This window comes from Coregonus clupeaformis, unplaced genomic scaffold, assembly GCF_020615455.1.
Source record: "Coregonus clupeaformis isolate EN_2021a unplaced genomic scaffold, ASM2061545v1 scaf0328, whole genome shotgun sequence".
Lineage (NCBI taxonomy): Eukaryota > Metazoa > Chordata > Actinopteri > Salmoniformes > Salmonidae > Coregonus > Coregonus clupeaformis.
In genome coordinates this window covers 328,125-350,493 of record NW_025533783.1, presented here as the reverse complement: position 1 = coordinate 350,493, position 22,369 = coordinate 328,125, and the positions used below count along the sequence as shown (strand labels likewise).

The 22,369-nt window shown below is 44.3% G+C and overlaps 1 non-coding gene across 1 annotated transcript; it reads right to left on the bottom strand.

The window, feature by feature from the left end:
* Positions 1 to 18,974: 18,974 nt before the first annotated feature.
* On the bottom strand, positions 18,975 to 19,087 carry LOC121558789. Its single transcript, XR_005998608.2, has one exon. It is a non-coding gene; the product is annotated as a U5 spliceosomal RNA (small nuclear RNA).
* Between the last annotated feature and the right edge of the window lie 3,282 nt (positions 19,088 to 22,369).

Sequence of the window (22,369 nt, the reverse complement as noted above, 5' to 3'; positions counted from 1 at the left end):
ATGTTTTTGTAAATTCCTTTACCCATCAATCTTCGGATTGAATGTGGTGAATTTCTGAATACACATGTTATGATAGCACCTTGGGTTATATAACTGTTGTCGGTGATGGAGAGGACATCATATTGTTCCCTCTGCCCACTAGTCTCTGGTTAGCCTTAGACAGACGGATTTACTGATAACACGGTCTAGGACGACACCTTGTGACGCATCACTGTTGAGTCAGTTATTAAAAGGAATATTAGAGTGTTTGTACAGTTCAGTTTAGCTCAAGTATTACATTCTTGCCACTAGTCTTTGGTTTCCTTGGACTAGGGGTGGCGGGTTACTGAAGGCACAGTGTACAGCGACACTTTGTGTTGCGACACTGTACTACCAGTAGTTATAGGGATATTAGAGCATTAACTGGATATGTCTTTTAACTCTCTGGTTCAGTTTGTACTCAGCATAGCTGATGGGAGGACTTGTACTAGGAGAAAAGAATGCAGGACTGAAGGGGCTGGTCTCCATCAGGTCTGCTCTTTTCTAGGAGAGAGACATATATCCTGACTGATATGTTTGAGTACAGTAGAAGGCATGTTGTTGATCTGCCCACCGGTGTATAACTGGGTTGGGGCGGAATGATGAGGGAAATAGTGTTTGTAACTTTGTTTACATTACTATTAGACCGGTCATGTAATATTGACGGAATTGTGACGCCATCTATCTGTTTGTTCAGATTAGTATGGCTCATGTTCTGGATTCTACCCACCAATCTTTGGGGTTCCATAGATTGAGTGTGGCAGACTACCGAATACCCACTTTTGCCAAACCGCAGAGGTCTCCCGGCGGGTGCAGGGGTCAATTTGTGGGTTATCGCTTCTTGTGTATTTTTTACATTTCTTTTACATTTTTAGTCATTTAGCAGACGCTCTTATCCAGAGCGACTTACAGTTAGTGAATACATATGTTTTTTTGGTTTGTTTTTTTGTTTATACTGGCCCCCCGTGGGAATCAAACCCACAACCCTGGCGTTGCAAACGCCATGCTCTATCAACTGAGCTACATCCCTGCCGGCCATTCCCTCCCCTACCCTGGACGACTCTGGGCCAATTGTGCGCCGCCCATGAGTCTCCCGGTCGCGGCCGGCTGCGACAGAGCCTGGATTCGAACCAGGATCTCTAGTGGCACAGTTAGCACTGCGATGCAGTGCCTTAGACCACTGCACCACTCAGGAGTACTTAGGTACCACAACCCCTTAGTCCTAAAGCCATGGCCGGAGGGCAGGATCATCAGTCAGAGGGGCTGGACTGTGCAATACTTTACAGTTCGTATGGAAGAACAAGGGCAAGCAGATTGGGAATTGAGAATGGTTCATCAGGACGGTGATCATTGGTTTAAGGGTAGAGCATGTTTTCTGCCTCCAGCAGAACACAGCTGCAGAGGGGTATGACCTTTCTCTAAACAGCCAGGCCTTGTACAGGCGGTGTATGGACACATGGAAAGAGAAGGCAGCCAGTGAGCCTCTCGAACTTCCAGGTTTTCCCCTTGTGCAGGTTGGATTTGAAGATCATAACTGTAGAATCCCTATGTGGGGGATGACAGCATCGGTGCTTTCCTAGGCCGGTTTGGGGAAAGTGAGTCCAGGGGTACGGTATCTAAGGGACGGGTACAGGATCTGGTCGGGGAGGAGGCAGTTCCGGGTCGTACTGAACAGGGATCCGGAAGGAGTCAATAAGCTGTTTCACCCACAAGCCTATTTCAAGGTCGTGTTCAGCTGGCGGCATCTTCGGACAATGGACAGTCAGGGTTTGAGTACAAGGGGAAAGGAAGAAGAGGAGGACCATAGACCTGGTGTTGATGGAAGAACACAGGAGGCTGTCGGTGGCCATCTCCAACAGGTTTACAATACTGAACCCTGATACCGGGGATGAAGGGTCAGATGTGGGGGCCGGGACCCAAGGTTTTTGAAGGCTTCAGCGCTTGCGGTCTCCGAGGCCTCAATAGTGCGGACTGGGGATCAGCTCCAGGGGTCCTTTTTGATTCCGGCAGTTTCCGAGAAGGACGCCTCGGAGGTGGACACCAATCCTGAGGAGGCTTCAATGGACTGTGCACGGGTACTTCCCGGGGGAGACTACTCCTCCAGCCCTGCGGAGGCATCGTTGGCCTGTGGACAGGTAGCAACCTATGTGGACTCCTCCTGCGGAGCCCCGAACGCACCTTTGTGGCACCGGGCACGCCGAACAGTTACCTCTACCTGGAAGGGGTGAGTGGCTTGGAGATGGGGGAGGGTCCTGTCTGAGATAGACTGTACTTACCCTGGGCAATCTTGTTCGTTTTCTCTCCTTTGCATGGCCCTATTTACAGCTGTGACAGTGAATGTCAGGGGATGAAGAGAGGTGTGTTTCAGTACCTTTCCTGAGTGTTTGTGTGTATTGATACTCTAGGGGGTGCTGCACAGTGGTGCCCTGCAGCATTTGTTTGTTTGTTGTTTAAACTCGTCTGTTTTTGTTGCTTTGTTTATAGTAGTTTAATAGCGTTTTATGTTGCATCGGATTACCGATTAGGCTATGGTAGAGCGACATGAAGTGTGTACAGTGGATTATTCTTCTACTTTGATTACTTTTGCTGGTACCTGAAACAGCATGAGAACTTTTGAGAAGGTCGGCAGCGCCACATATCCGCTATAGCAGAAACTATCCTTTACAATGTAATAACTCAAGTTCGGGAGAATGGATCAAAAGGGGACATACCTGCAGAGATTGTGAGACAAAACCCGGGCGAAGGACTACTAAAAAGGAAGAGGAAAAGGGGAAGGAAAGGAGGTGTGCGGCAGAGGTTGAGGAGGAACAAAACAAAGATCCCGCTTCCAATTATCCTTCTCTCCAATGTCCAATCACTCTAGGGGAAAATGGACGAATTGCGGGAAAACTCACGGTATCTCTATAAATACAGGGAGGCCTGTGTGATGGCCTTTTCTAAAACTTGGCTGTCGGAGGCAGTGCCTGACACTATTACTAAGATGGACAGAGACAGTGAAGCTACTGGTAAGGAGCACGGAGGCAGAGTCTGTGTTCTGATAAATTATAGATGGTGTAAAACTACGATTGTCAGGAATAAGAATATGCACTCCTGATGTAGAGCTAATGTCAGTGTCACTGCGAACGTTCTACCTCCCTGTGAATTGCCCCAGCCGTTTCTGACAGTTGTTTACATCCATCCAAGAGCTAGCAGTGTCAATGCAGCTGACATTTTTAACGTCACTCAAGAGCTTGATGCGATTTCCCCTGATGCACCCAAATTCATCATTGGGGATTTCAATAGCTGCGCTCTCAAGCACACTTTGAGTACTTACATCCTTGGCCAGACCTCCCCTGGGTGGATCAGATCATAACTGTTCTTCTACGACCAACTTATAGACAGTTACTCAAAATGGAGGTGGTGGTGGAAAAACGAATACTGGTGTGGGACAATGACAGTATTGATCAATTGCAGGGATGCTTTGATTGTACTACCTGGAGTGTATTTGAAGAATCATCAGCTAATGACGTAATATCTGGCTATATTGAATTCTGTGTTGATTTGTTGATCCCCAAAAAAACATGTAAGATATTTCCTAACAAACCATGGGTGACCAAAGAATTGAAAACATTTGTATTTGTATTTATTATGGATCTCCATTATCTGCTGCCAAGGCAGCAGCTATTCTTCCTGGGGTCCAGAAAAATAAAACATTACAATATATTCATAAGATTTCACCACATATTAAGGCCTCTACTCTACTACCACATATCTATAACACAAAATCCATGTGTGTATAGTGCGTATGTTATCGTGTGTTTGTATGCATCTGTCTATGTTTTTGTTGCTTCACAGTCCCCGCTGTTCCATAAGGTGTATTTTTATCTGTTTTTTACAATCAAATTTTACTGCTGGCATGAGTTACTTGGTGTGGAATAGAGTTCCATGTAGTCATGGCTCTATGTAGTACTGTGTGCCTCCCATAGTCTGTTCTGGACTTCGGGACTGTGAAGAGACCTCTGGTGGCATGTCTTGTGGGGTATGCATGGGTGTCCGAGCTGTATGCCAGTAGTTCAAGCAGACAGCTCGGTGCATTCAACATGTCAATACCTTTCACAAATACAAGTAGTGATGAAGTCAATCTCTCCTCCACTTTGAGCCAGGAGAGAGATTGATACGTTAGCTCTCCGTGTACATCAAAGGGCCAGCCGTGCTGCCCTGTTCGGAGCAAATTGCAATTTTCCTAAGTTCTTCTTTGTGGCACCTGACCACACGACTGAACAGTAGTCCAGGTGCGACAAAACTAGGGCCTGTAGGACCTGCCTTGTTGCTGCTGCTGTTAAGAATGCAGAGCAGCGCTTTATTATAGACAGACTTCTCCCCATCCTAGCTACTATTGTCTCAATATGTTTTGACCATGACAGTTTACAATCCAGGGTTAATCCAAGCAATTTTGTCTCCTCAACTTGCTCAATTTCCAAATTATTCATTACAAGATTTAGTTGAGGTTTAGGGTTTAGTGAATGATTTGTCCCAAATACATTGCTTTTAGTTTTCAGAAATATTTAGGACTAACTTATTCCTTGCCACCCATTCTGAAACTAACTGCAGCTCTTTAAGTGTTGCTGTCATTTCAGTTGCTGTAGTAGCTGACGTGTAGTGTTGAGTCATCCGCACACATACACACTGGCTTTACTCAAAGCCAGTGGCATGTTGTTGTTAAAGATTGGAAAAAGTAAAGGGCCTAGGGAATTCCTGATTCTACCTGGATTTTGTTGGAGGCTTCCATTAAAGACCACCCGCTCTGTTCTGTTAGACAAGTAACTTTATCCACAACATAGCATGGGGTGTAAAGCCATAACAAATCAGTTTTTCCAGCAACAGACTATGATCAATAATGTCAAAAGCTGACTGAAGTCTAACAAAACAGTCCCCCCCCCAATCTTTTTATCATTCATTTCTCTCAGCCAAGCAGTCATTTGTGTAAGTGCTGTTCTTGTTGAATGGCCTTCCCTATAAGCCTGCTGAAAGTAAAATAGCATTTTATCTGGTCAATCACCATTTTCTCCAAAAGTTTACTAAGGATTGGTAACAGGCTGATTGGTCGGCTGTTTGAGCCAGTTAAGGGGGCTTTACTATTCTTAGGTAGGTGAATAACTTTTGCTTCTCTCCAGGCCTGAGGTCACACACTTTCTAGTTTGCTTACATTGATGCTTAACAATAAAGAAACAAGTGTTTGCCTCCTGGAATCCACTAGAAAGAAAAAAAGAGGTACAGAGGTGATCAAAAATATTTAATAAAGGCAAGATGCCAGTACATGGAAAAGGTGCAACAGATAATGTCACAGGGAGACACTCGGTCTGACTGGATGGGCATTAAGAATATGGCAAACGCCCCCTTTAAAGGGAGGCAACATATCGATCCCTGCCCGGACGAGAGGGTGTGCCTCTACAACCAATGAACTAAACGAGATCTTCACCTGCTTTGCCTATCTGGAGGAGGATGTCATGGCAACCGAGAGCGCGCTTCTCATCAATGAGGTAGTCGTACAACGAGTGCCTGAAAGCATAAGTGGTCTTGTCTTGAAACACTGTTCCGCTCAGCTGAGCGGTGTCTTCTGCGCTTTCTTCCAGCGGTCCCTGAATACATTGTAAATTCCATCTCTATGGAAAAAAATCTGTTATACCTGTCCCAAAAACCTCTCATCTATCTGCATCAAATGACTACAGACCTGTTGCTCTTACCTCTGTCTTGATTAAATATCTTGAAAAGATCATCAAGGCAGACATAATCAACACCAAACACCTTCTTGACCACCTCCAATTTGCATACTGGTCGGAGAGAGGAACAGATGCCATCCTCTCGTTCTTACACTACCGGTCAATAGTTTTAGAACACCTACTCATTCAAGAGTTTCTTTATTTTTACTATTTTCTACATTGTAGAATAATAGTGAAGATGTCAAAACTATGAAATAACACATTTGGAATCCTGTAGTAACCAAAAAAGTGTTAAACAAATCAAAATATATTTTATAAATTCAATATAGCCACCCTTTGCCTTGATGACAGCTTTGCACACTTGGCATTCTCTCAACCAGCTTCATGAGATCGTCACCTGGAATGCATTTCTATTAACAGGTGTGCCTTCTTAAAAGTTAATTTGTGGAATTTCTTTCCTTCTTAATGCATTTGAGACAATCAGTTGTGTCGTGACAAGGTAGTGGGGGTATACGGAAGATGGTCTTTTACCAAATAGGGCTAAGTCCATATTATGGCAAGAACAGCTCAAATAAGCAAAGAGAAACGACAGTCCATCATTACTTTAAGACATGAAGGTCAGTCAATCCGGAAAATGTCAAGAACTTTGAACGTTTCTTCAGAGGATAAGTTCATTAGTTACAATCCTCAGAAATCGGCAATTAACTGCACCTCGATTGCAGCCCAAATAAATGCTTCACAGAGTTCAAGTAAGACATCTCAACATCAACTGTTCAGGAGACTGCATGAAAATCAGGCCTTCATGGTCAAATTGCTGCAAAGAAACCACTACTGAAGGATACCAATAATAAGAAGAGACTTGCTTGGGCCAAGAAACACGAGCATTGGACAAGTGGATCTGTTCACAGTCAAGAACGTTCCTTTTCTGATTATAGTGGACTACTATTCAGATTTTTGGGAGGTGGAGAAAGTGATTGACACAACATCCACTTGCATCATCGACTGTTGTAAGCAGCAGTTTAGCAGATATGGTATACCTGACAGTGGTGTAGTTATGGATAATGGGCCCCAGTTCACTAGTCAAGACTTTGCTTTTTTTGCAAAAGCCTGGGAGTTCCATCATGTGACCTCCTCACCCTACCACAGTCAGAGTAATGGTAAGGCGGAGTCAGCAGTAAAAATAGCAAAGACTCATCACAAAGGCTATGCAGGAAGGCACAGATGTGTGGCAAGCCATTTTGGCGTGGAAAAATACTCCCACAGAGGGCTTCGGCAGCAGTCCTGTACAGCGCTTAATGTCTAGACGTACTCGCTCTCTGTTGCCAACAACTCCCAAACTCCTCGCACCAAAGGTCATCAGGGATGTTCAGGCACACAATCGTACACGTCAGGACAAGTCAAAACATTACTATGACCAGCATGCAAAAAATCTCCCTGTAATAAAACAAGGCCAAGCTGTCAGAGTGCTCCTGTCACCTCAAGCCAGGGATGCCACATGGAGTCTTGGCACATGCATAGGGCACATCAGCGCAATGTCATATGAAGTGGAAGTAAAGGGCCGAAAGTGTCGAAGGAACATACGCCAGTTCAGGAGAGCATAGGGCACAGGAGGGCCACATGGGAAGACTGAATATCCTCTGGATGGTGTTGGCAGGACACATAATGAGGAGACAGGGAAGACCCCACCAGGGCAGTTCTGCCGACCATGCCTCCACAATTTCAGGAGGATGTGGAAGAGGAAGGAGAGGCCCTGAGGCTCCCAGAGGTGCCCGACATCCCAGAGTTGCCAGGAGAGGCCCTGAGGATCCCAGAGGTGGCCAATATGCTACCAGTGCGACAAACTAGGACAAGGGCTTATACAAAAAAAATAGTTGATAATGTAAATAGGTATTTTCACTGCATTATTAAAAATGGTATGAAGTGCTCAAGCTAATTCTATATGAAAAGGAACATGTTGAGATAATGGGCATAATGCCAACCCAGAGATGGTGCTAGTGGGGCACTGTTATGATGAGTTTCTAGGGTATCAAGTAATTAATGATACAAGAAGATGTAACACTTAGTAGTTGATGCAGACTGGTGGGGGATTGGGATTCGCTTCATCAACGTTTATGCACCTGCTGAACCTCGAGGTAGGAAATATCTTTTTTTGGCCTTGTTCAATGTTTCCATTTAAGGTACTGGGGATTTTAGCCTACCTTATTTTGTTTCTGTGGATAAGAATTTTTCTTTCAGAATTGTCGACCCCACGGGGGAGGGTATGATGTGGGCAAAGTCAAGGGGTTCCTGTTGTCGAATTTATTTTGTTTTTACCTGCATCTGTGCCGGTCTCTCGAGTCACCGTTTCTCCTGTCTGTTTTTTTGACCATCGCCAAGTGCAGGTAATGTTCTCGGTTGATGTAACTATGTTTGGGAGAGGTTTTTGGGAGTTAAACTAAAATTTTGGGGGATCTTTCTTTTAGGGAGGCCTTTAAATCCCATTATGAGTTATCGGGGGACCTCAAGCCCCATTTTGGATCTTTAGTCGAATGGTGGGAGTGTGTAGCGTGCAATGTGCGCACCTTGGCCATTTCGGGAGCTTTTTCAGCGCCTTCAGGGGGATCTGACTGCCTTGGTGTCAGCTGAGAAAAGGGTGAGAGGAGGGATGTGGAGAAGATGGAGGTTTTAAAAAGTTAGTTATTTTCAGGAGAAGGCCAGGGATTTTCTCTTCAGGTGTCAAAGGGACAAGTTTGAGTTTAGGTAGGCTAGCAGTTCATATTGTTAAAGCTGCCTGTGCCAAAGCAGTAATTGCTCAGCTGTGAACAGAATGGAATGGTACCTGACCGAAAGGGGATGGTGGAGGCAGCATCCGCTTTCTACCGAGAATCCTTTAGGGAGAAGGACATAGACAGTTCGAAATAGTGTATTTTGGGGGGTTTTGGGGAAAAAGATTCCCCCGAAGGCAGTCTGACCTCGACCGCCCTTTCGAGCTTGCGGAGGTTGAGGCTGCCTTGCGGGGTTTACCTACCAACAAGGTGCCAGTATTCAATGGGCTTCCTCTGGTGTTTTATGTTACCTTTTGGGAGATTGGGGGATAGATTCTTTCTGTAGTTAATGCAGAGTTTGATTCAGGGATTTTGGGGTCTTCAATGATGGAGGGGGTCTTGACGCTGCTTTTTAAAGTAAGGGGAAAGGTATAACCTGGGGAAATTACAGGCCCATTACACTATGGTGTGCAGACTACAAGGTGGTAGCCCGTGTTTTAGCGGGCCGCCTCAGGAAGTTTCTGCCCCATGTCATACATGAGGACCAGACCTGTGTGGTGGAGGGGAGGTCTATCCACTGGAACCTGAGTCTGGTGAGGGACTGTATTACTTGGGCCCAAGTAATACGGGGGTGCACCTCATGTTGGTGGGCCTAGACATGGGAGAAGCTTTTGATAAGGTGCATCATGGGTTTCTTTTGTGTGTTTTGGAAAGGATGGGATTTGGGGAAGGGTTTTTGAGGTGGGTGGGGATTTTATATACTGGAGTGGGAAGTAGGGTTTTAGTTAAATGAGCATTTCAGTGAGGTGGTTCCTCAGCAGACTGGAGTACGTCAAGGTTGCCGATGTCCCCACTAATTTTTGTTTTGTACATGGAGCCTCTGGCAGCAGCTTTCCGGGCAGACAAGTATTTTGGGCCTCCGTCTCCCTGGCGGTGGCTCGTCGGTGGTCAAGATCTCCCAGTACGCGGATGACATGACGCTGTTTCTGACGTCCGAGGGGAGTATCGCCAGGGTGGTGGTGGTCCTAGGGGAGTTTGCACAGGCATAAGGGGGCTAGTTTCAACATGGGGAAGTCCTCAGTGGTCTCTCACTCTGCTCGAGGCCTATGAGGATCCTGTGGGTGGATTTTGAAGTGGCAGGTAGCGAGGGCATCAATTGGGTGCAGAGGAACTCAAAAGTGCGCTCCCGGGTGGGCCTTTGGAAAGCTCGTCAGCTCTCTATGAGTGGACGGGTTCTCATCATTAAAACAGACATTCTTCTGTCTTCAGTTTGTTTGGCCTGTTTTTCCTTTGCCTCCTTGTTACATGTACAAAGGGAATGGATGGTGCAATCAGTGGAGGAAGGGGTGTTCCTGACCTCCCTCTTATGTTGGACACTTTCTTTTCATCGATATGTAAATGTTACGTCAGTCCTTGTAACCACAGGTTCAAGGCTTTTCTTTTGGCTATCCTTCACTCTGCAAAGGTTGGTAGCCTGGGACAACTCCTGCCCTAAGGCGTAGACCCTCCCGGCTCATTTCCAACATGCAGTGAAGAGGAACAGAAGGCACACTGAGTGCATGGAGGGTCTGCACTGCATGGACCACAGGGCTTTATGCAGGACCTTGGTGGCTAAGCGGTGTGTTTTTGTTGTTCCCCTCCATCTTGTTTCCCTACTTTCCCCCCCCATTTTTTGTCAACTGAGGAGCTTTTTGGCTGGCCGGCCTGCTAGCCTCCTAGCTTTTTTTAGTTTGTCTTGTTTGGGGTGCGTTTCCTCATTTGTGCCCCTTCCCCTTTGTGTCGGTTTGGTGCAGTTGGTGGGTTGGTTGGTTGACTGGATTTCTAGCTGGCTGGTTAGCCGGCCATGCTGGTTTAGCTGGTTTGTCATCTCACCTTCCGGGCCTTGTTGGCAAGTTCACGTTATTTGGATCGGTGTCCCATATATGGGACTGTTGATCTAACGTGCGCTAATGTGATTAGCATGACTGTTGTAAGTAACAGTAAACTTTCCAGGACAAAGACATGAATTTTATGGGCAGAAAGATTACATTCTAACTGCACTGTCCAATTTACAGTAGCTATTAGAGTGAGAAAATACCATGCTATTGTTTGAGGAGAGTGCACAACATAAAACGTATCACGGCAACTGGTTTGATACATTCACCTCTGAAGGCAAATCATGTACTTACATTCAGTAATCTTGCTCTGATTTGTCAACCTGAGGTTCCCAGAGATAAAACGTAGCGTACTTTTGTTCGATGAAATCAATTTTTATATTCAAATGTAGGAACTGGGTTCTACAGTTTGAACCCTTGCTGTCTCTGGCTCCACACCCACCCCACACGGCCATCTAGATGTGTTTAAGTTAGTGTATAAGCTAATGGTCCATCATGTATGACATTCCTGGGAGTTTGTAAACTTACATTTTGTATTACCATAACATTTTTGTATGTTCTCTATAGTTATGTATTTGAAAATGTGTCAATTGACCAAGTCGGCACATTTGGGCAGACTTGATACAAAATATTGCAATGCTTCACTGGAGCAATCTGAAACTTTGCACGCACTGCTTACATCTAGTGGCCAAAAACTAAATTGTGCTTTTAACTGCAATATTATATTGTGGCATCTTGCATTTTAAAGATGGAACATAAAAATAGAAAACACATGTTTTTTGTTTGTAATTTCTTTTACCAGATCTAATGAGTTATATTATCCACATTAATTTCACATTTCCACAAACACAGGCTGACAAGAGGAGGCACCATGCTGTGCGCCTCCTCTTGAAAGCGAAGGGGGAAAAGAGAATGAGTTCTCATTTGGATTTCTCCAGAAAAATCTTCCAGAAGGAGCTCAGTTTCAAACCTGCCTTGATTAACTGCATCTTAACTGCATTGAAAAATGTTGCTCAACCAGAAGGAGGAACTAACAGAGTCACTGAACAACAACCAAAACAGGCAGGGTTTTAGGGGGGGGGTTCTGAAAGACACTCATTGGGTTGTCCACTGAAAGTTGACTAGCAACAACAACTAGAACCTAAAAGACACCCACCATCAGCACCCACTAAATTTGCCCGAAAGAGGCAAACTAAAGAAAAACCCACACCAAACCTAAAGATAGGAAGCAAATCAAAAACATGGCGCAAAACAAAATCAGATAAGAAATCAAAGCAGGGCGCACCAACTAAAAGGGTGTTGACCTTCCACATATTTCAAGACAACTGAAGCACTGGGCCAGTCACTCTTAAATAGCACCTGGGCCAGCACAGGTGAAAGACCTTCCCACTAACGAGATGGCAACCAGCACAGGTGTAACACATATCGACTAACAAGGTGGCACCAATCGGTGCGCCCTACGTGCTAACGAGCTATACCTGCTAAGGTCCAACCTCAAAACATAAATGGAAAAACCAAAGCCTGTAACACCTTACCCCTTAAGACAACAAATATATCCTATATTTTTGTTGGACAAGTTTGCTCACCACCAACAGAAAACAACTTCCGTTGCACAACATAATCAATTTAAATCTGTCGCCTTCTGCAATATAAATATGGTGACTACTGGCTGTCAACAATTAAATACAAGGCAAAACAGCCACCTCTTATTTATTTTTAAATGTATATATGCTTTTTTTTTTTGTATTTTACAATATTTTCTACATTTGTGTAATTGTTCATACACACACAAATACATATACAGTACCAGTCAAAAGTTTGGACACACCTACTCATTCAAGGTTTTTCTTTATTTTTGCTATTTTCTACATTGTAGAATAATAGTGAAGACATCAAAACTATGAAACAACACATATGGAATCATGTAGTAACCAAAACAAGTGTTAAACAAATCAATATATATTTCAGATTCTTCAAAGTAGCCACCCTTTGCCTTGATGACAACTTTGCACAGTCTTGGCATTCTCTCAACCAGCTTCACCTGGAATGATTTTCCAACAGTCTTGATGGAGTTTCCACATATGCTGAGCACTTGTTGGCTGCTTTTCCTTCACTCTGCGGTCCAACTCATCCCAAACCATCTCAATTAGGTTGAGGTCGGGTGATTGTGGAAGCCAGGTCATCTGATGCAGCTCTCATTCTTGGTCAAATAGCCCTTACACAGCCTGGAGGTGTGTTGGGTCTTTGTCCTGTTGAAAAACTAAATGATAGCCCCACTAAGCGCAAACCAGATGGGATGAATTCTAAATAAATCACAGACAGTGTCATCAGCAAAGCACCCCCACACCATAACACCTCCTCATCCATGCTTCATGGTGGGAACCACACATGCGGAAATAATCCATTCACCCACAACGCGTCTCACAAAAACATGGCGGTTGGAACCAAAAATCTCAAATTTGGACTCATCAGACCAAAGGACAGATTTCCACCGGTCTAATGTCCATTGCTCGTGTTTCTTGGACCAAGCAAGTCTCTTCTTATTATTGGTATCATTCAGTAGTGGTTTCTTTGCAGCAATTCGACCATGAAGGCCTGATTTCACGTAGTCTCCTGAACAGTTGATGTTGAGATGTGTCTTACTTGAACTCTGTGAAACATTTATTTGGGCTGCAATGTGAGGTGCAGTTAATTGCCGATTTCTGAGGCTAATAACTCTAATGAACTTATCCTCTGTAGAAACTTTCAAGATCCTTGAAATTTTCCGGATTGACTGACCTTCATATCTTAAAGGAATGATGGACTGTCGTTTCTCTTTGCTTATTTGAGCTGTTCTTATCATAATATGGACCTTTTCACGATATAACTGATTGTCTCAAATGCATTAAGAGGGAAAGAAATTCCACAAATTAACTTTTAAGAAGGCACACCTGTTAATTGAACTGCATTCCAGGTGACGATCTCATGAAGCTGGTTGAGAGAATACCAAGTGTGCAAAGCTGTCATCGAGGCAAAGGGTGGCTATTTGAAGAATCTCAAATATAAAATATATTTTGATTTGTTTAACACTTTTTTTTGGTTACTACATGATTCCAAATGTGTTATTTCATAGTTTTGACATCTTCCCTATTATTCTACAATGTAGAAAATAGTAAAAATAAAGAAACTCTTGAATGAGTAGGTGTTCTAAAACTAGTGACCGGTAGTGTAAGAACGAAAGGATGGCATCATCTGTTCCTCTCTCGGACCGGTATGCAAATTGGAGGAGGTCAAGAAGGTGTTTGGTGTTGATTATGTCTACCTTGATGATCTTTTCAAGATATTTAATCAAGACAGAGGTAAGAGCAACAGGTCTGTAGTCATTTGATGCAGATAGATGAGAGGTTTTTGGGAAAGGTATAACAATATCTTTTTTTTCCATAGAGATGGAATTTCCAATGTATCCAGGGACCGCTGGAAGAAAGCGCAGAAGACACCGCTCAGCTGAGCGGAACAGTGTTTCAAGACAAGACCACTTATGTTATCAGGCACTCGTTGTACAACTTCCTCATTGATGACAAGCGCGCTCTCGGTTGCCATGACATCCTCCTCCAGACAGGCAAAGCGGGTGAAGATCTCGTTTAGTTGGTTGTAGAGGCACACCTCTCGTCCGGGCAGGGATCGCTATGTTGCCTCCCTTTAAAGGGGGCATTTGCCATATTCTTAATGCCCATCCAGGCAGACCGAGTGTCTCCCTGTGACATTATCTATTGCACATTTTCCATGTACTGGCATCTTGCCTTTATTCAATATTTTTGTTCACCTCTCTGTACCTCTTTTTTTCTTTCTAGTGGATTCCAGGAGGCAAACACTTCAACATCAATTTAAGCAAACTAGAAAGTGTGTTCCCTCAGGCCTGGAGGGAAGTAAAGCCCCCTTAACTGGCTCAAACAGCCGACCAATCAGCCTGTTACCAATCCTTTCAGCACGCTTATAGGGAAGGCCATTCAACATGAACAGCACTTACACAAATTACTGATGATTGGCTGAGAGAAATTAATGATAAAAAGATTGTGGGGGCTGTTTTGTTAGACTTCAGTGCGGCTTTTGACATTATTGATCATAGTCTGTTGCTGAAACTGATGTGTTATGGCTTTACACCCCCTGCTATGTTGTGGATAAAGAGTTACTTGTCTAACAGAACACAGTGGGTGTTTTTTAATGGAAGCCTCCAACAAAATCCAGGTAGAATCAGGAATTCCCTAGGCCCCTTACTCTTTTCAATCTTTACCAACGACATGCCACTGGCTTTGAGTAAAGCCAGTGTGTATGTGTGCTGACAACACTATACACGTCAGCTACTACAGCAACTGAAATGACGGCAACACTTGAAGAGCTGCAGTTAGTTTCAGAATGGGTGGCAAGGAATAAGTTAGTCCTAAATATTTCAGAAAACTAAAAGCATTGTATTTGGGACAAATCATTCACTAAACCCTCAACCTCAACTAAATCTTGTAATGAATAATGTGGAAATTGAGCAAGTTGAGGAGACAAAATTGATTGGAGTAAACCTGGATTGTAAACTGTCACGGTCAAAACATATTGAGACAATAGTAGCTAGGATGGGGAGAAGTCTGCTCTGCATTCTTAACAGCACTAGCAACAAGGCAGGTCCTACAGGCCATAGTTTTGTAGCACCTGGACTACTGTTCAGTCGTGTGGTCAGGTGCCACAAAGAAGAACTTAGGAAAATTGCAATTTGCTCCGAAAAGGGCAGCACGGCTGGCCCTTTGATATACACGGAGAGCTAACATATCAATATCTCTCCTGGCTCAAAGTGGAGGAGAGATTGACTTCATCACTACTTGTATTTGTGAAAGGTATTGACATGTTGAATGCACCGAGCTGTCTGCTTGAACTACTGGCATACAGCTCGGACACCCATGCATACCCCACAAGACATGCCACCAGAGGTCTCTTCACAGTTCCGAAGTCCAGAACAGACTATGGGAGGCACACAGTACTACATACAGCCATGACTACATGGAACTCTATTCCACACCAAGTAACTCATGCCAGCAGTAAAATTAGATTGTAAAAAACAAATAAAAATACACCTTATGGAACAGCGGGGACTGTGAAGCAACAAAAACATAGACAGATGCATACAAACACATGATAACATACGCACTATACACACATGTACACATGGATTTTGTGTTATAGATATGTGGTAGTAGAGTAGAGGCCTTAATATGTGGTGAAATCTTATGAATGTATTGTAATGTTTTAATTTTTCTGGACCCCAGGAAGCGTAGCTGCTGCCTTGGCAGCAGATAATGTGGTTCCATAATAAATACAAATGTTTTCAATTCTTTGGTCACCCATGGTTTGTTAGGTAATATCTTACATGTTTTTTGGGGGATCACCAAATCAACACAGAATTCAATATAGCCAGATATTACGTCATTAATCTCGTTCAGGTCAGCTGATGATTCTTCAAATACACTCCAGGTAGTACAATCAAAGCATCCCTGCAATTGATCAATACTGTCATTGTCCCACACCAGTATTAGTTTTTCCACCACCACCTCCATTTTGAGTAACTGTCTATAAGTTGGTCGTAGAAGAACAGTTATGATCTGATCCACCCAGGGGAGGTCTGGCCAAGGATGTAAGTACTCAAAGTTTGCTTGAGAGCGCAGCTATTGAAATCCCCAATGATGAATTTGGGTGCATCAGGGGAAATCGCATCAAGCTCTTGAGTGACGTTAAAAATGTCAGCTGCATTGACACTGCTAGCTCTTGGATGGATGTAAACAACTGTCAGAAACGGCTGGGGCAATTCACAGGGGAGGTAGAACGTTCGCAGTGACACTGACATTAGCTCTACATCAGGAGTGCATATTCTTATTCCTGACAATCGTAGTTTTACACCATCTATAATTTATCAGAACACAGACTCTGCCTCCGTGCTCCTTACCAGTAGCTTCACTGTCTCTGTCCATCCGAGTAATAGTGTCAGGCACTGCCTCCGACAGCCAAGTTTTAGAAAAGGCCATCACACAGGCCTCCCTGTATTTATAGAGATACCGTGAGTTTTCCCGCAATTTGTCCATTTTCCCCTAGAGTGATTGGACATTGGAGAGCAGGATAATTGGAAGCGGAATCTTTGTTTTGTTCCTCCTCAACCTCTGCTGCACACCTCCTTCCCTTCCCCTTTTCCTCTTCCTTTTTAGTAGTCCTTCACCCGGTTGTTTTGTCTCACGATCTCTGCAGGTGTGTCCCCTTTGATCCATTCTCCCGAACTTGAGTTATTACATTGTAAAGGATAGTTTCTGCTATAGCGGATATGTGGCGCTGCCGACTTTCTCAAAAGTTATCATGCTGTTTCAGGTACCAGCAAAAGTAATCCAAGTAGAAGAATAATCCACTGTACACACTTCATGTCGCTCTACCATAGCCTAATCGGTAATCCGATGAAACATAAAACTACCATAAACAAAGCAACAAAAACAGACGAGTTTAAACAACAAACAAACAAATGCTGCAGGGCACCACTGTGCAGCGCCCCCTAGAGTATCAATACACACATAAACACTCAGGAAAGGCACTGAAACACACCTCTCTTCATCCCCTGACATTCACTGTCACAGCTGTAAATAGGGCCATGCAAAAGAGAGAAAAAACGAACAAGATCGCCCAGGGTAAGTACAGTCTATCTCAGACAGAACCCTCCCCCATCCCCAAGCCACTCACCCCTTCCAGGTAGAGGTAACTGTTCGGCATGCCCGGTGCCACAAAGGAGCGTTCGGGGCTGGAAGAGGAGTCCACATAGGTTGCTACCTGTCCACAGGCCAACGATGCCTCCACAGGGCTCGAAGAGTAGTCTCTCCTGGGAAGTACCTGTGCACAGTCCATTGAAGCCTCCTCAGGATTGGTGTCCACCTCCGAGGCATCCTTCTCGGAAACTGCCGGAATCAAAAAGGACCCCTGGAGCTGATCCCCAGTCCTACTATCGAGGCCTCGGAGACCGCCAGCGCTGAAGCTTCAAAAACCCTGGGTCCCGGCCCCCACATCTGACCCTTCATTCCCGGTATCAGGGTTCAGTACTGTAAACCTGTTGGAGATGGCCACCGATGGCCTCCTGTGTTCTTCTATCAACACCATGTCTATGGTCCTCCTTTTCTTCCTTTTCCCCTTGTATTCAAACCCTGACTGTCCATTGTCCAAAGATGCCGCCAGCCGAACACTACCTCATCTTCCGCGAACGGGTGGGTGTAGCAGAGTCGTCTGACATCTCGCTCAGCGGACTATCCTCCCAGGCGCCCTTCAGCAGCTCAATCTCCTCCAAGGTCTCCTTCGTCTGGACCTCCTCTGCTGCACTTCCCCCCTGAGCTTTTCCCACCTCAGCTGCAGCCGCTCGAATTTCCTCAAGAACCTCCTCTATTGGCCGGAAAGGAGAGTCCGCAGCACCTACCTTGGGGCCATCGTCGGCTGCGTCCGCATAGATCCGTTGTCTCCTTAGGCAGTCTTCGAAAATTTGGCCCTGCTTCCCACAGCCGTTGCAGACTCTGGCTTCCCTGCAGTTGGCTGCCCCGTGACCTGGCTTCCCGTAGTTTCTACACTTCAGCAGGGTGCACCCCGTGGCCAAAGCTGCGGCAGTTTCTGCAAAAACTTGGCTGGCCTGAATAAAACAGGTACCCTCGGTCCGCTCCAATGGAGAAATAGGCTGGTGGGTGGAACAGTTTATCGACTCCTTCCGGATCCCTGTTCAGTACGACCCGAAACTGCCTCCTCCCCGACCAGATCCCGTACCCGTCCCTTAGATACCGTACCCCGGGACTCACTTTCCCAAACCGGCCTAGGAAAGCACCAATGCTGTCATTCCCCACATAGGGATTCTACAGTTCTGATCTTCAAATCCAACCTATACAAGGGGAAAACCTGGAAGTTTGAGAGGCTCACTGGCTGCCTTCTCTTTGCATGTGTCCATACACCGCCTGTACAGGGACTGGCTGTTTAGGGAAAGGTCATACCCCTCTGGAGCTGTGTTCTGCTGGAGGCAGAAAACATGTTCTACCCTTAAACCAATGATCACCGTCCTGATGAACCATTCTCGATTCCCAATCTGCTTGCCCTTGTTCTTCCATAAAAACTGTAAAGTATTGCGCAGTCCAGCCCCTCTGACTGACTGATGATCCTGCCTTCCGGCCATGGCTTTAGGACTAAGGGGTTGTGGTACCTAAGTACACAACTTAATCTTAGCCAAAAGGCCGAGAAGCGATAACCCACAAATTGACCCCTGCACCCACCGGGCACCCGGGGGTCTCGGGAGACCTCTGTGGTTTGGCAAAAGTGGGCTCCTCCCACGCCACCCCTCCCTCCCCTTAACGTTTCCCTGCCGACAGTCAAGTGTTTTTTCCAAAAAGTCGTCGATGCGTCAAGTCACTACTAGCTCTTTACGTCCAGTGCCACTATTTGTTCAAAGGCCGGAAAATACGCCAGTCGTCGTTGTCGGGCTTGAATTCAATTGGCCGAGTGACTACTTTGACTGGACAAATACGCCGGTCAGCCAGCTTGAACTCAAATACCTGAGCAAAAAGTCTGCGCGGCAGGCAGACACCGTCTCTGTTGATTTCTCTTGAAACAAGATATCGGGCTCTGCCAGAAGCAAAGCCCCTCCAAAAATACATTGAACTCGTAAGTGTTCCTCTCCACGGAAGTCTTTAGTAAAAGGCGAAAGGCTTGTGCTTAGTGGAAACCAGAGTCGTATGGAAGTCAGAGGTTGGGGCCCGAGACACACTCTGTTTACTCTAGGCCGGGTTCTCGCGGGTTGTCCCCGAACCCACTCGCCAAGTTTTCGGGGGCTGTGGGGAAAAAGTCACAGACAGACACAAATACACAACGACCCACTATCCTGGTGAAGTATTTGTTCTGTTTTTGGTCAAAAACAGACATGGACAGACACACACAGATGCAAACACACTATCCTGGTACATTAAAATATATGTTTTCTTGTGGGGGTTTTTAAGAAAATGGAGGGAAAACGCTGGACCGCACGAAAAGCGCTTCGCCCTTCTTTCAGTTTGGAATAGTTTTCTTTCTCTCTTCTTCTGCTGGATGTTTACCTACCTCCGTGTAGTTGTTTTCCTTGACAATGGGAGAAAAGCGTTGCACCGTTCCCGTAGGTACTGCAATACCTGTCCTCTACAGCGCCATCTCCCATTAACGGGGGAGAGAGAGAGAGAGAGAGAGAGAGAGAGAGAGAGAGAGAGAGAGAGAGAGAGAGAGAGAGAGAGAGAGAGAGAGAGAGAGAGAGAGAGAGAGAGAGAGAGAGAGAGAGAGAGAGAGAGAGAGAGAGAGAGAGAGAGAGAGAGAGAGAGAGAGAGAGAGAGAGAGAGAGAGAGAGAGAGAGAGAGGAGTTGTTATGAGCTGAACATAACAGTATGCCAGTTGAAGGGAGGACAGTAGCAGGTGACCCAACTGTGGTTTGTGACTACTATGAATTCCCATTGTAGCCAATCCAGTTAGTCATTTAAAATGTTTTGGTCATTTTGTTACCGATTTGGCACTAGGCAATATTTCTTAATCCATCGAAAACAGCACACAGCGCCACCCACAAAACAGAAGCAGGTCAACCGCCAAAAGCCTTTCCAATGCTCTCACCAACAACAAAAAAATCACAAATAAAAAAATATATACAAAAATATATATATATATTCTAATATCTTGCATATCTTAATTTCCATCATTATCAATTAATATGCATAATAATGTCGGCAGTTAATGCGTAGGATTGTTACCTATAACCCCTCTGTACAATAACAAAGCATATTACCCTAGAAACAGTAACAAACTATACTATGTTTTGCACTTCTTTTACATGACGCACGAGCAAACTAATACAGCTGACAACATCCATGAAAGTCAATGCAATTTGCGTGAGTAAATGTAACCAACTAACATTGATAAGTAAACAATTATATCATTAACAATATTATCATCACTAGCAATATGCTTGAATTGAACTTACAAACAAATATTTTCAGAGGCTGAAGCGTAACAAGAAATAGTTGCACAGAAAGAACTGTACAGTAACGTTGTTTCTAGCTGCTTGTCTGCGTGCAGAATGACTTCTTTACTTCAGGTTTTTGTACATTATTCTAAGTATCAGAAAGATCCACTAGGGGGCGATAAACACCATGGAACACAATGAAAGTCACTCTTAACCACTATAATAAAATAATCTGTTACCTTCTAACAGGATGGCAGCACACCCAGTTCTGCCATTCAATGTATATCTCTACTTGACTGGCAGTGGGTTCTCTTCTGGGGAAGTGAGCTGTAACAATGCAAAGACAAACATTAATGTGTTATTATTAATTTCATTTAATTCAATAGCAGAAGCCCTTACCCAGGACTACTTACAGTCGTAGTTATGTGACTAAATTAAGTACATTCTTGTAATACCTAATATGATCAAATTGTATTCAGTTTACTGTATTTTACCAATCACATAATCCCGTCTCATTTTCTCTTGCTGGCCTGCAATCAGTAGTCTGTCCTTCTTCTTGATTGATTGTCCATCAACTGTGACAGGGAAGCTTTGATAGAAGAGGTTCAAGGCCTGTGCCTCATCCAACTTTTGGCTGCTGGACAATGCTCCTGTTCCATAACTTGTGCTTGCGGAGGAGGGGCCTGCAGTCTCACTACTCAGGGCGGCAGGTAGCTTAGTGGGTAAGAGCGTTGTGCCAGTAACCGAAAGGTCGCTGGTTCTAATCCCCGAGCCAACTAGGTGAAAAATCTGTCGATGTTTCCTTGAGCAAGGCACTTAACCCTAATTGCTCCTGTAAGTCGTCTGGATAAGAGCATCTGCTAAATGACTAAAAATGTAAAATGTACTTGAAAAAGGGAAAATAACAAAAAATATGTTAGCCATTTGTAACAACATTTGTAAGACATTGTAAAGGGTCATTTATATAATTCATGTAAATACTTACTCAGATTCACTGGACATGGCAACTTTGGAGATCAGCTTCAATCCCATGAAGGCATTGACTGGTGTCTTCAAGCGGTAGTGCCTGTCAGCTGTAGCAGTTGTATGGGCCAAGTAGTCAGCAACAAGTGCCTTCTCTGCATCTGTGAAGCTGGCTTTGGTATTTGTCTCAAAAACTTGTGTCGCTACCTGGCTCATGATGTTGGGGAGTTTGTATCTGATGAAAGAACAAGAAAAAACTGTTTTGGATTTAGAAAACTGTACTGTCAAAAAAGTATTGTGTAATGATAAAAAACATCGTTCTTCTTAACAGTGTTGTACTTACTTGGCATGAAACCTTTGTAGGTCATTGTAGATGGCTTTTCCACGTCATCAGAGTTTTGAAGAAAAGTTGGTCAAATGTGACGGTAGTACACATCCAACCACTGAAAATATAGACCAAAAAAAACATATTTACCAGGTTTGTAAGAAATCAATCACATTCACAATAACCAGATTGTGGTAAATATACTTACTGCATCTTCCTCCTTGTCTAACGAAACAGTTGCCACTCGCTGTGTCCCTGTCTTGTGTTGCTTAACACTGATGACAGTCCATTTCACGAAAATGAAAATAATATTAGTTACATAGTTAATAACTACTTTAGAATTGAGTAATTCTCATTAAAAATTTCAACAGTTAAATTAAAGTAAAATTGCTGTACATATGTCCTGTTTGAAATTGGGAATGTTGTGGTCGTCGTGGAGATATTTGCCAAATCCAGCCAGCAGATCACCATTCAGAGGGTGCTTTTGGAATAAACCACTGCTTTGCATCCCCTTTCTCAGTTCGGTGTCCCATTACTGGTTGTCTGGTCTGGAAAACATTTGATATGCAGATTAGAATAAATAAAATACATCCATGTTCACTTATATACTTACAGTGGGGAAAAAAAGTATTTAGTCAGCCACCAATTGTGCAAGTTCTCCCACTTAAAAAGATGAGAGAGGCCTGTAATTTTCATCATAGGTACACGTCAATTATGACAGACAAAATTAGAAAAAAAAATCCAGAAAA